Source organism: Ochotona princeps, chromosome 11 (assembly GCF_030435755.1).
Source record: "Ochotona princeps isolate mOchPri1 chromosome 11, mOchPri1.hap1, whole genome shotgun sequence".
Lineage (NCBI taxonomy): Eukaryota > Metazoa > Chordata > Mammalia > Lagomorpha > Ochotonidae > Ochotona > Ochotona princeps.
The window spans coordinates 1,198,195-1,212,311 of NC_080842.1; the positions used below are offsets into that span (position 1 = coordinate 1,198,195).

Consider the following 14,117-nt stretch of genomic DNA (forward strand, 5'->3'; position numbering starts at 1 on the left):
AGCAATTGAGGACAAAACCATCATGCTCATGTTAACAAAGTGCCTGTTTAGCATTTTGAAGAAAGCTGGATAGAGTAAAACAAAAACAATCTTGAAAAATGCTTGATCACTATTTAATCTGAAAGGAAATATCCCCCATTGATTCTGAATTGGAGGATCTGAACTACAAAAAGGTTTTTCAGAATGTTTTACTAATGGAAAATCAAAATGAAGACTAGTGCCCCCCTCAAAAGTACTCTTTGTTATAAAACTATGGAATATCATCTGTGATTGTCCTCATAAAGAGGCCATCAGAAAGAAACTATCAGAAAGAAAGACTCATGTATTAAATATTTTGACCAGTGGTCTGAATCAAATCAGGTGGAATTTGTGGAGCATCTGATTTCCCGAATGTGTCATTATCAGCATGGACACATTAACTCTTACTTAAGGCCCATCTGATCTCCCAAATGTGTCATTATCAGCATGGACATATTAACTCTTACCTAAGGCCCATACTGCAGCAAGACTTTCTTACCACTTTACCAGAGCCAATGCTTAGAACACATGGCAGAGAACATTCATTTCTACTTGGTTGCCAGCTCTCTGTGTGTGACAGAGCTGGTCTACAAAAATGGCAGTGAGTGATCTTGGAAGGAATGCTTTGGAAGAAGTTGACTGAGCAAATAAGCACCAATCCCCTGTGGAAGGCACTTTCAGAAAGAATAGGATGAATAGATTCACAGATGGTCCTTCCAATTCATTTTATAGGTCATTATGCCCAAAGATTATCCAGGATATAGACACTATAGAATCTAACTGGTGTTGTGGCCAACACAATTTGCTGAGAATTCAGTGTTGCTCTGAAAATAGTAAAGGTGTTTACAGTATGATTATGAAAGATATATCAGTGTCCTGTGAGATAATTCTATTAAGATTTGTGTTAAAACCAGCCTGGAATGTTTGAAAGTGTTAACAGGACACACAGGCTCTGTCCTCTGTCTGCAGTATGATGAAGAACATGTCATTGTAACTGGTTCTTCAGATACTACTGATAGAGTCAGATATGTGAACACAGGTGAGGTTCCCAACATGCAGATCCACCACAATGAGGCTGGACTGCACTTATGCTTTAGCAATGGACTGATAGTGACTTGTTCTAAGGACCATTCATTGCTGTGTGGGACATGGCTTCAACCACTGATATCACTTTTTTTTAATATATATTTTTATAAATATTTTGCATTATGTGACAGTTTCATAGGCTCTGGGAATCCCCCAACCCTTCCTCTCCCCCCTGGTGGATTCCTCCACCTTGATGCAGCATTACAGTTCAAATTCAACCAAGATTCTTTGCTTGCAAACATATACCAAGCATAGAGTCCAGCTACTTATTGTCCAGATGGGTTGAACAGTTTCTTGGGGAGACCACTTCTGGTCCGAAGTTAGAGCTGGTATAATATCATCACAGTCAATTAAGAGTCCCAATATAACATCAACAGCAATTTGCAATATTATGGAATTGACATGGTTTTGAGTAACCAGTATGTTAAAAAAACAAAAAACAAAAAACAAGTTCTTAACCACAACCTATGATTAACTCATTGACATCTCAATTTTAGTTTATATACCAGACCGGACCGGCTGCTCTATACCTTAAAATGGCTACAGGGCACCATTCAGCTGTCTCGTGTCTACCTCATTTCAGTATTTAGCCATTTGTTGTGTTGAAGTACAATTTTGTTGATCTTGGCAGATTTTGGGATAATCTAGACTGGCTTGTAACTCTAACAAGATATTTGTCGACATTTAAGGTGCAGAACATTTTTTTGGGGGGAGGGTGTGCAGGAAAATCCCCAACACAATGGTGAGGAGTAACTAATCTTTGTGTCCCACCCAGTGAGGCATGAGCCAATCCACGCCAGCTCTTTCCTGTCAGATTTCAAGCTCTACTTTTTGTTGTTTGTCTATTTATTTTAGGTTTTTTTTTTTTTTTTTTTAGTTTGTATGATTGTTTGTTTGCTGTGAGGGGTTTTCGAAGCGATCCCAATGGTCACTGCGAGGGAGGGCGGGGGTCCAGAGGTGGAGCCAGGCTCGGACCAGAGAAAGCTCTCCTCCCTGGTCCCGAAGGACATTTATTGTTCTTCTGTTTCTGCGGACAGCTCAGGGCTGCTGGTTGTCTTTCTGATGACGTTGGTTTCTGCGCGGTAGTGTTTGGGCTTCTTCCATCCCCTGCGGAAGCTACAGTTGGGGGTGGGCGACCTCAGAGTACTCGGCCTCCGAGGGCATCCAATTCCCTGTGGCCTCCTTGGCAGTTGGGATATAGTCCTTGTTGCTCACATTAATAGTTTGTGTTGAAGGTCTGGGAGTCTTCGTGGTTGGGATCCAAGCTTCCTCCTTACCACCTGCTCCACTCTGGAGTGCCCCCCTGCTCCACGCACATGACCTCCTGTTAAGAGGTTGTCAGGATCGCACCCGATTCCCCCCTCATGCATTGGTATAGTAGTTTTATTGTTGTTTAGTGCCGCTTTGAGTCTGTTGTCTATGAATTACCAGATTTGATCTTGATAGGCTATATTGTACTTTTTTCTCACTCTTTTTATGGTCCTGAAAGATTTCCCTGCACTCCCTCCCCATTACCGGTTAACATAGCGTATTGAGGGTATGGTAGGTTTTACAGTTTTTCGATGTAGATCTTAAATATTCTGACATTAATTGTTGGTTTATAGATTATATCGTGTTATCTTATTGCATTGGATACAGGTTGTTAGAGATTGCACTAATATTACAATATACAGGTATTATCTTCCAAGTTGTCATCTTTTCATCTCAGATTAAGGCGAACATGTGGTATTTAACCTTTTGGGATTGGTTCATTTCTCTAAGCATGATGGATTCCAGTCGGGCCCATTTGTCCACAAAGAACTGCATGTCGTTTTTTTAATAGCTGAGTAGTATTCCATAGAGTAGATGAACCATAGCTTTCTTATCCAGTCTTCTATTGATGGGCATTTTGGCTGCTTCCAGGTTTTTGCGATTGTAGATTGTGCTGCTATGAACATAGGTGTGCATGTTGGTTTCTTGTGTAGGAGATCTTTTGGATATATCCCTAGGAGTGCTATTGCTGGATCATAAGGTATGCTGATTTTCAGTTGTTTGAGTATTCGCCAAACTGATTCCCATAGAGGCTGTACAAGTCTGCAGTCCCACCAGCAGTGGAGAAGGGTTCCCTTTATCCCACAACCTCGCCAGCAAGTGTTGGTGGTATTATGTATGTGTGCCATCCTTACTGGAGTTAGGTGGTACCTCATTGTTGTCTTCATTTGGATTTCCCTTATTGCCATGGAACTTGAGCATTTTTTCATATGCTTGTTTGCCATTTGGTTTTGTTCTTTTGTGAAATGTCTGCCCATTTCCCGTGGCCATTTCTTGAGCAGTTTGTTTGTTCTGGTGTTTTGGTTTCTCTGTAGCTCTTTGTATATTCTGGAGATCAGCCCTCTATCTCCTATGTAGTGTGCAAAGATCTTCTCCCATTCTGTAGGTTGTTTTTTTTTTTTTTTACTTTGTTGATTGTTTCTCTAGCTGTACAGAAGCTTCTTAGTTTGATGAGGTCCCAGTTGTTTATTTTGGTCTCAATTTCTACTGCTTTTGGAGTGTTGTTTAGGAAGTGAGGGCCTACCCCTAAGTGTTGCAGTGTGTTTCCAACATTTTCTTCCAAAAGTTTGAAGGTTTCTGGATGTAGGCTTAGGTGTTTTATCCATTTAGATTTGATCTTGGTGTATGGTGAGAGATGTGGGTCTATCTTTTTGTTTCTACAGGCTATCAACCAGTTGTCCCAACAGCATTTATTGAACAGACCTTCCCATTTGCTTGGGTTGTTGTCCGTCTTTTTGTCAAAGATTAATTGACTGTATCTGTGTGGGTTTCCATCTGTTGTTTCTATTCTGTTCCACTGATCTTCCTCTCTATCTTTGTGCCAGTACCAGGCTGTTTTGATAACCACTGCCCTATAGTATGTCCAGAGATCTGGTACTATGATTCCCCCTGTTAAGTGCCTGTTCTTCAGAGTGGTTCTGGCTATTTGTGGTTTTTTGTGTTTCCAGATGAATCTGTGTATCATTTTTTCCAGTTCAATGAAGAATGCTGTGGGTAATTTGATTGGAATTGCATTGAATGTATATATTGCTTTTGGTAGTATAGACATTTTGATGATATTAATTTTGCCTATCCAGGAGCATGGGATGTTGTTCCAGCTTTCGAGGTCTTGTTCTATTTGTTTTTTGAGTGTTTTGTAATTTTCTTCATAAAGGTCTTCTACGCTTTCGGTTAAATTTATTCCCAGATATTTCATGCTTTTCTCTGTTATTTTGAATGGTAGCTTGTTGTTTAGATCTTCTTCCATCTTGTGGCCGTTTGCATACACTATGGCTGTTGATTTTTGTTCATTAATTTTGTATCCTGCCACTCTGCCAAATTCTCGTATGAATTCTAGGAGTCTTTGTATTGAGTTTTTTGGTTCTTCTATGTAAAGAATCATGTCGTCTGCGAATAGCAAAAGCTTGACTTCTTCATTTCCAATTTGGATTCCTTTGATTTCTTTGTCTTGTCTTATGGCTTCTGCAAGTACCTCTAGGACTATATTGAACAGCAGTGGTGATAGTGGGCAGCCTTGTCTTGTTCCAGATCTCAGTGGGAAGGGATCCAGTTTTTCTCCATTTAGTATGATGCTGGCATTGGGTTTTTCATATATTGCTTTGATTATATTGTGGATTGTTCCTTCTATCCCCACCCTGGTTAGGGTTTTTAACATGAAGTGGTGTTGAATTTTGTTGAAGGCTTTTTCTGCATATATTGATACTATTATATGGTTTTTGTTTTTCAGTTTCTGGATGTGATGTATCACATTTATGGATTTCCTTATGTTGAACCATCCCTGCATTCCCTGGATGAAACCTACTTGGTCTGGATGGATGATCTGTCTGATGTTTTTTTGTATTCTATTGGCTAGGATTTTGTTGAGAATCTTAGCGTCAATGTTCATCAGGGAGATCGGTCTGTAGTTTTCCTTCTCTGTTAATTCTCTATTTGGTTTGGGGATTAAGGTGATAGTGGCTTCATAGAATGAGTTTGGAAGAGCTGCTTCCTTTTCTATTGTTTTGAAGAGCTTGTAAAGGATTGGGGTTAGCTCTGGTTGGAATGTTTTGTAGAATTCTGTGGTAAAACCATCTGGACATGGGCTTTTCTTTGTTGGGAGCTCTTTAATCACTGATTCTATTTCTGATTCGGTAATGGGTTTGTTCAGGTCTTCTGTTGCTTCTGGGGTGAGTTTTGGTAAGTGGTGGGAGTCTAGGAATCTTTCCATTTCCAGGTGGTTATCGGATTTGTTGGCGTATAGTTCTTTGTAATAATTTCTAATTATTTCCATAATGGTAGTAGTGTCTGTTGTTATGTTGCCTTTTTCATCTTTGATGCTGCTAATTCTTGCTTTGTCTTGTTTTTTCTTTGTCAATCGGGCCAGTGGGGTGTCTATTTTGTTTATCCTCTCAAAGAACCAGCTTTTTGATTCATTTATTTTCTGAATGGTTTTTTAAATTTCTTTCTGATTTAGTTCTTGTCTTGTTTTGATAATTTCTTGTTTCCTCTTGTTTGTGGGGTCCTTCTGCTGTTGCTTTTCCAGTTCCTGGAGGTGTGTGCTTAATTCCTGCATTTGTTGCCTTTCTTGGGCTTTGACGTGCATGCTAATTGCAATAAACTTACCACGTGACACTGCTTTGGCGGTGTCCCATAGGTTTTGGGCTTTTGTATCTGGGTTTTAGTTGGTTTCCATAAATTTTTTGATCTCGTCTTTAATTTCTTCTCTGACCCATTGTTCGTTTAGCAGCATATTGTTCAGCCTCCAGGAGTTTACGTGTTTTTTGGGACATTTTGAGTTGTTGATTTCCAGTTTCACTCTGTGATGGTCTGAGAAGGTACATGGTATGATTCTGATATTTTTGTAGTTAGTTAAACTTGCTTTGTGTCCTATTATGTGGTCTATCCTGGAGAAGGTGCCATGCACTGCTGAGAAGAAGGTGTAGTCTGTGGCCTTAGGATGAAATGTTCTATAGATGTCTACTAGGTCCAGTTGTTCTATTGTTTGTGTGAGTTCTGTGGCTTCTCTGTTGAGCTTTTGCTGCATTGATTTATCTATTGGTGTTAGTGGGATGTTCAGATCTCCCAGAATTATCGTATGTTCATCTATGTCTCCCTTTAAGTCCAAAAGTAGTTGTTTCATGTAGCTGGGTGCATCCGGGCTAGGAGCATATATGTTAAGAATTGTGATTGGTTCTTGTTGGATCCTCCCTTTCAAGAAGATGTAGCGCCCTTCTCTGTCCTTTTTGACGTTTGTTACTTTGAAGTCCATATCATCTGAGAATGTACTGCCACACCAGCCTTTTTTTCTTGTCCATTGGCATGGCATATTTGTTTCCACCCTTTCACTTTTAGTTTCCTGAAGTTTCTTCTGGTTAGATGTGTTTCTTGCAAGCAGCATATAGTTGGGTCCTGATTGTTGACCCAGTCTGCTAATCGGTGCCTTTTGAGTGATGAATTTAAGCCGTTTGTGTTGAGAAATTATAATTATGCCGTGACATATGCCTGTGTTTTTGAGGTTGTTGGTAATTGATTGTCATTTCCGTGGATGGACTTTATTGAGATCTCCCTGATTGCCATCCTTGCTTATGGCTTGCTTCCTTTTTCTCTGGGAGTAGCGCATTTCTAAGGAGATTTTGTAGAGTTGGTTTTGTCTTGGCATATTCTTCTTTTTTTTTTTTGTATATCAGTGAAAGTGTTTAATGAAACTTTATCAGTTTGCAGGAAGTAGAGATCAAGCAGACTAATTTGCTGCTGAAATCGCAAATCATTTTTCTCTTCACCTCCTTTATACATATTCAACAGATGTACCTATAATACCAGATCAGTTTCACACAGTACCCTTGCATGTTGTGTGATTTTTTTTTAAATTATTTATTATGTAACTTCATTAATTACATTGTATTATGTGACACAGTTACATAGATACTTGGGTTCTCCCCACCCCTCCCCAAACCCTCCCACCATGGTGGATTCCTCCACCTTGTTGCACAACCACAGCTCAAGTTCAGTTGAGATTCCCCCATTGCAAGCGTATACCAAACATAGAGTCCAGCATCTTATTGTCCAATCAAGTTCAACGGCTTCTTAGGTATATCCTCTCTGTTCTGAAGACAGAGCCAGCAGAGTATCATCTCAGTCAATTGAAAGCTCCAACATACCATCAGCAAAAATTTACATCATTATGGAATTAATTGACATAGTAATGATTAACCAATATGTTAAATGTAAATGCGAGTTCCCAGCCACCTTCTGTGACCACCTCACCTATACTTCAATTTTAGTTTATACACAACATATAACATTCATAACATAACATGTTATACATAACATATCATCTTAAATTAAGGCAAACATGTGGTATTCTCGTTGCTGTGGAAGTATCTAGTTTCATTTTTGTATACAAATGAAATCTTTGCTGGGTAGAGTATTCTTGGTTGACAGTTGTTCTCTTTCAGTACTTGAAAGATTTTGTTCCACTCCCTTCTTGCCTGGAGCATCTGTTCTGAGAAGTCGGCAGTGATTCTGATGGTCTTGCCCCTAAATGTAAGCTTCTCTTTGGTTTGTGCTAACCTTAGGATTCTTTCTTTGTATTCATTGGAGGGTAGCTTGATTACCACGTGTCTTGGGGAGGATCATTTTGGGTCCACCCTGTGGGGAGTCCTCTGGCCTTCCTGAATTTGGATTGGGTTCATGTTCCAGGTATTTTGGAAGTTCTCCTGCATAATTTCCTCAAGTACTGGTTGTATGCCTGTTTCTCTTTCCACTCCTTCTGGGAGCCCCTTTATTCTGATATTTGACTTCTTGATGTTGTCGTTCATCTCCTGGATTGTCTTGTTTGCCTTGTGTGGTTGTGACTCTAGTTGGTTAATAATCTGCCTGCTTTCATTCTGGGAATCTTCCAAGTCGAATATCCTGTCTTCTGCTGCTATAATTCTGTTGGCTAAGCTCTCAACTTTATTCTTCAAGTCTAGGATCTCGTTTTTGAGTGATTTTGTTTCTGTGATTATGTGGTTTTTAAAATCTTTGAGCTCGTCCCATCGTTTTTCATTGTCTCTGAAGAGTTTTATAATTATTTTTCTGAACTCCTTATCAGAGACGTCTTCAACTTCTTCATCTGTAATCTCTGCGATTGACCAGGCTTTATGGTGGCTTTTTGGGGTGGAGCAAGCTGTGTCTAAGTCACTAACTCTCTTATTCCGTTTCATATTTGTGGCCCAAGGTGTTGCTGGATTCTCACCCTTGACCTCTGTTGCCACCTAGTGGGTGTCCTGAGGTCTTGCTGGCCTAGGTTTTTGTTTTTCTTCTGGCCCAGGGAGTTGTTGTTTTTGTTTCCCTTCTGGGTTTCAGGTTTCAGGGCCTCAGGTTTCAGTCCTAGGTGCTGGATTCTCCTCTGTTGGATTTTTTTTTTTTTTTGCTTTGTTTTTTTGGTCTGAGGTAAGGCCCACTTCGGCCTGGGTTGGCCCAGAATTCAGTTTAGCTGTGATCCTGGGGTAGCTGCCGGCTAACGCACTTCAGGGTCCTAGCGCCCTTCCGGAACCGTGGCGTTTCGTTATAGGGGAATGTGTGCTACTTAGCCGTCCCTGTCTTTGCCTGGGTCCCACCAAGGTTATTAATATTGCCACCAGTGCTAGAGATTTCAGCACTCCTGCAGTCTCCGGCCGCCACTGGAGGGGCCTTGTGCAGCAATCTCCCAAAATTGCCTGTATATTTTCCGGTCAAAACTCCCACCGGCCTTTCCCCTGCTGGGTTCCCAACTCACTGTTTTCGAGCTGCGGCGCCGCTAAGCCGTCCGCTGAGCACTGCCTTGGTTTTTTTGTTGTTGTTATTTTTGGTTGATTCTCCAAATTGCGTGGATCTTGTTGATTCCGCAGTGTCCTGTCAGGGTTCACTGACTGCACAGTATCCTAGAGTGCACCAGGCAAACAAGAGGGTGTTGGGAGTAGGATCTAGAAGGTACGTGGGAGATCCAGAAGAGGCTCCTGGTTCCGGGTTTCAAATCTGTTCAGCTCCAGCCATTGCAGCTGCTGGGAGAGTAAATCAGTGGACAGAAGATCTTTCTTTTTGTCTTCCGTCTTCTCTGTATATCACGGGAGGAGGCCCGGGAGGGTGGAACACCACAGGCGATGCAGGAAGACTAATCCTGAGGTCATCACCACTGATATCACTTTATGTCATGTCCTGATTGGTCACAATGCTGCTGGCAATGCAGCAGACTTCAATGATGAGTATACTTTGTCTGTTTCTGGTAACAGGACCATCAAAGTCTGGAATACAATTATCTGTGAATTTGCCTGTCCACAGTACAGGGATCGCTTGGTGGTCAGTAGATTGTGAGATAATACTATTAAGCTATGGAATCTTGAAAATGGCACCTAATTGCCACTCCTAGAGCAACATGAAGAATTGGTCTGATGCATCTTATTTAATAACAAGAGGATTGTCAGTGATGCTTATAATGGGCAAGTTAAAGTTTGGCACTTGCAAGCTGCTCTGGACCCTTGGGCCCCAGCAAGCACTGTTTTTTTCCACAATAATGGAATTTTCTGGACATATGTTTCAGCTGCAGTTTGATGAGTTTCAGATCAGCAGCAACTCCCATGATGACACCATTTTCATTTGGAATTTCTTAAATATGGCGCCAAGTGCCAAGAATGAGACCAACTCTCTTTCCAGAACATATACTTAAATCTCCAGATAGAAGTCTGCACTTTCAACCTCTTCTAGGTTTCCTTGTATTGAACTACTGGATATATGGCTACAGGATACCTATTGGAATTCATTCATAGCTGAGGTATGAAGCTAGAAACGGTTTCTAAATGCTGGATAGATACAAAGCAGCCTACATCTTCAAGTACCAGCATTTCTCCCCTTCAATCTTGGCTCTAATTTGAGACAGATACCTTTAGCTTCAGCAACTTCAAGTACAACAGAAGGCCATTTCCTTTCCCACCAATATATGCCTCAAATATGAATTGTTCATATCAAAAGGAAATTACAGGGTGTTTTGCAGAAGTAAAAATGGCCAACAAGAGAAGACTTGACCTCTAATTTTTTTTTATTTACATTTTTTTTATTCATTGATTACATTGTATTATGTGATACAGTTTCGTTGGAACTGGTAATCGCCCCAAACCTCCCCCGCCCTCCCGCCATGTGGAATATTCAACCTTGTTGCATATCCTCTGATCAAGTACAGTTGAGATTCCCTCTTTGCAAGCATAAACTAAACATAGAGTCCAACATCTTATAGTCCAATCTAGTTCCTCAGCTTCCTGGGGAGACCCTGTCCGGTCCAAGGGCAGAACCATCAGATTATCAACCCTATCAATTAAAGGCTCCAACATACCCTCAGCAACAATTAACTTCGTTGTGTAACAAATAGTTATAGTATTGAGTAACCAATATGTTAAAAACAATTACGATTTCTTAGCCATCTTCTGTGATCACCTCATTGTCAATTCAGTTTTAGTTTATACACAACATATAATCTACATAAAATAACATGATTTACATAACATCATATCCTCTTAAATTAACGCAAACCTGTGGTATCTGACCTTTTGGGATTGGCTCATTTCCCTTAGCATTATGGTTTCCAGTTTGGCCCATTTGGCCACAAAGAACTGCATTTTGTTTTTTTAATAGCTGAGTAGTATTCCATGGAGTAGATGAACCATAGCTTTCTTATCCAGTCTTCTGTTGATGGGCATTTCGGTGGCTTCCATGTTTTTGCAATTCCTGATTGTGCTGCTATGAGCATAGGCATGCATGTTGGCTTCTCATAAAACAGGTGTTTTGGGTATATTCCTAGGAGTGCTATTGCTGGATCATACGGTATGTTGATTTTGAGTTGTTTGAATGTTCTCCATACTGATTTCCATAGAGGCTGTACCAACCTGCAATCCCACCAGCAGTGGAGTAGGGTTCCCTTTTCCCCATGGCCTCGCCAACAAGTGTTGTTGGTGCTTTTATTCATGTGGGCCACTCTTACTGGCATTAGGTGGTACCTCACTGATATTTTAGTTTGGATTTCCCTTATTGCCAGGGAACTTGAGCATTTTTTCATATGTTTATTTGCCATTTGGGATTGTTCTTTTGTGAAGTCTCTGTCCATTTCCCTTGCCCATTTCTTGAGTGGCTTGTTTGTTTTGACATTTTGGTTGTTTTGTAGTTCTTTGTGTATTCTGGAAATTAGCCCTCTATCACCTATGTAGTGCGCGAAGATCTTCTCCCATTCTGTAGGTTGCTTTTTTACTTTGTTGGTTGTTTCCTTTGCTGTACAGAAGCTTCTTAGTTTGATGAGGTCCCATTTGTTTATTCTGGTTTTGATTGCTAATGCCTTTGGTGTCCTTTTTAGGAAGTCGGGACCTACCCCTAGATCTTGTAGAGTATTTCCAACATTTTCTTCCAAAAGTTTGAAGGTTTCTGGTTGTAGGCTTAGATCTTTTATCCATTTAGATTTGATCTTGGTGTATGGTGAGAGATGTGGGTCTATCTTTTTGTTTCTGTAGGCTATCAAATAGTTGTCCCAACAGCATTTATTGAACAGACCTTCCCATTTGCTTGGGTTGTCGTTTGTTTTTTTGTCAAAGATTATTTTGCTGTACTTGTGTGGGTGTCCATCTGGTGTTTCTATTCTGCTCCATTGATCTTCCTCTCTATTTTTTTTTGCCAGTACCAGGCTGTTTTGATAACCACTGCCCTATAGTATGTCCAGAGGTCCGGGACTGTGATTCCCCCTGTTAAGTGCCTGTTCTTCAGAGTGGCTCTGGCTATTCATGGTTTTTTGTGTTTCCAGATGAACCTTTGAATCATTGTTTCCAGATTTGTGAAGAATGTTTTGGGCAATTTAATTGGGATTGCGTTGAATGTATATATTGCTTTTGGCAGTATACACATTTTAATGATATTGATTTTATCTGCACAGGAGCATGGGATGTTGTTCCATCTTTTGAGGTTCTGCTCAATTTCTTTATTAAGTAGCTTGTAGTTTTCTTCAAATAGGTCTCCTACATTTTTGGTTAGGTTTATTCCCAGATACTTCATACTTTCCTCTGTTATTTTGAATAGTATCTTGCTGGTTAGGTCTTTTTCCATCTTTGGGCTATTTGCATACACTATGGCTGTTGATTTTTGTTCATCAGTTTTGTACCTTGCCACTCTTCCAAACTCTTGTATAAGATCTAGCAGTCTCTGTATTGAGTCTCTTGGGTCTTCTATGTAGAGAATCATGTCATCTGCGTATAGTGAAAGCTTGACTTCTTCGATTCCCATTTGGATTCCTTTGATTTCTTTTTTTTGTCTTATGGCCTCAGCGAGTACCTCTAGAACTATGTTGAATAGCAGTGGAGAAAGCGGACATCCCTGTCTTGTTCCAGATCTCAGTGGGAAGGGTTCCAGGTTTTCTCCATTCAGTATGATGCTGGCGTTGGGTTTTTCATGTATTGCTTTGATTATGTTGTGGATTTTTCCATCTATGCCTACCTTGGTTAGGGTTTTTAGCAGGAAATTGTGTTGGATTTTGTCGAAAGCTTTTTCTGCATCTATTGATACTATCATGTGATTCTTGTTTTTCAGTTTTTAGATGTGATGTATCACATTTATGAATTTCCTTATGTTGAACCACCCCTGCATTCCAGGGATGAATTCTACTTGATCTGGATGAATGATCTGTCGGATGATTTTTTGAATTCTATTGGCTAGGATTTTGTTGAGAATCTTAGCGTCGATGTTCATCAGGGAAATAGGTCTGTAGTTTTCCTTCTCAGTTGGGTCTCTGTCTGGTTTTGGGATTAAGGTAATGTTGGCTTCATAGAATGAGTTTGGAAGAGTTGCCTCTTTTTCTATTGTTTTGAAGAGCTTGTAGAGGATTGGGGTCAGTTTTTTTCGGAATGTTTTGTAGAATTCTGCAGTGAAGCCATCTGGGCCTGGGCTTTTATTTGTTGGGAGGTCTTTAATCACTGATTCAATCTCTACTTCAGTTATGGGTTTGTTCAGTTCGTTTGTTCCCTCTGGGGTAAGTTTTGGCAGGTTGTGTGAGTCTAAGAATTTTTCCATTTCTTGGTGGTCTTCTGATTTGTTGGAGTACAGTGCTTTGTAGTAATTTCTGATTATGTTCTTAATGGTTGCAGTGTCTGTTGTTATGCTGCCTTTTTACTCTTTGATGCTGTTCATTCTTGCTTTCTCTTGTTTTTTCTTTGTCAGTCAGGCCAGCGGAGTGTCTATTTTGTTTATCTTTTCAAAAAACCAGCTTTTTGATTCATTGATTTTGAGTATCATTTTTTTGTTTCTGTCTGATTAATTTCCTCCCTTGTTTTGATTATTTCTTGTTTCCTGTTGTGTGTGGGGCTCTTCTGCTTCTGTTTTTCCAAATCCTGGAAATGTGTGTTTAGTTCCCGTATTTGACACCTCTCTTGGGCCTTGACATGAGCTCCAGTTGCGATGAATGTACCCTGCAGTACTGCTTTGTCTGTGTCCCGTAAGTTTTGAATGTTGTGTCAGAGTTTTCATTGGTTTCCATAAATTTTTTGATCTCATCTTTAATTTCTTCTCTGACCCATTGTTCGTTTAATAGCATATTGTTTAGCTTCCAGGTGTTTCTGTATTTTCTGGGGCATTTTGAATTGCTGATTTCCAATTTCATTCCATGGTAGTCTGAGAGGGTACATGGTATGATTCCTATCTTTTTGAATTTATTTAGGTTTGCTTTGTGTCCTATCATGTGGTCGATCCTGGAGAAGGTGCCATGTACTGCTGAAAAAAATGTATAATCTGTGGTCTTGGGGTAAAAAAGTTCTATAAATGTCTACCAAGTCCAGTTGTTCTATTGTTTGTATGAGCTCTGTTGTTTCTTTGTTGAATTTTTGTTTTGTTGATCTGTCTATTATTGTTAGCACGGTGTTAAGGTCAACCACTATTATTGTGTGCATATCAATGTCTCCTCTTAAGTCTGTAAGTAATTGCTTCACCTAGCTAGGCGCGTGGGAATTTGGTGCATATGTATT

At 40.1% G+C, this 14,117-nt stretch overlaps 1 pseudogene; it reads left to right on the forward strand.

The window, feature by feature from the left end:
• The first annotated feature begins 449 nt into the window (after positions 1-449).
• On the forward strand, positions 450-9,811 carry LOC101525404 (F-box/WD repeat-containing protein 11-like; annotated as a pseudogene).
• Positions 9,812-14,117: the final 4,306 nt, after the last annotated feature.